Raw genomic sequence first — 911 nt, forward strand, 5'->3', positions numbered from 1 at the left:
GAGAGAGAGAATATAATGAGATTTGAATACTAAGATGTGTGTAATTCTAACTCTTGTCTCGTGTTTCCTTTGTGAAAAGGTTTATTAATGTTTCTATCGATTTCGTTAAAAGACAAAAAAAAAAAAGTTATTGTTTATTTAAACAACAAACAAATGAAATTTCAATCAAATCATTCTCTATCATCCTTAAAATGGAAGAACACATTGGATAATGTACGCCAAAATACATTATGCCAGTGAAAGAAAATGGGTTGGCTGTTAATGGTCAAAACGCTTTTGATAATTTGTTATTGTTGTTGTTGCTGTTGTTGTTCTTTAGTGTTAGATTAGCTTTCATCGAACAGATCTATGATAAAAGATCTTCCAGCCGTGACCATCCCGAAATCGACTTTGACAGTTCGTGCGAATATTCTCATGTGCCGCTTCCGTTGTTTTAAATTTGTTTTTTCATAACCCATGTTATTCAACGCGATTTTATCAAAAAGACGATAGCAGGTGCTTTGAGGTAAATTTGGCTACCATACGTGGCAGGTCAAATGGCCACGTAGAAGCTCCTCTTGTTGCTGCGTTGATCATGAATCTGAGAGAGGTAGAGTTATCAGAACAGAACGTTCTATAACGGAAGACTTACTACGAGGTGTGATCAACCTGATGAGAATTACGGTCATCGAAACAAAACGTTCCACAATGGAAGACTTGCTATGAGCTACGATCACACATATTTCTTTTCACATCGTGTATCCGAAATCAATTTAATCTTGTCAAGCGCTAGAGGGAGACAAACATGTGCCCTAAGATACACACGCACACACGGTAACTTACTCCCACATACACGCACGCACGCACACACACACACACACACACACATGTATATAGAAACGTACACACACACACACACACACACACACACA

Source organism: Octopus bimaculoides, chromosome 13 (assembly GCF_001194135.2).
Source record: "Octopus bimaculoides isolate UCB-OBI-ISO-001 chromosome 13, ASM119413v2, whole genome shotgun sequence".
Taxonomy (NCBI): Eukaryota; Metazoa; Mollusca; class Cephalopoda; order Octopoda; family Octopodidae; genus Octopus; species Octopus bimaculoides.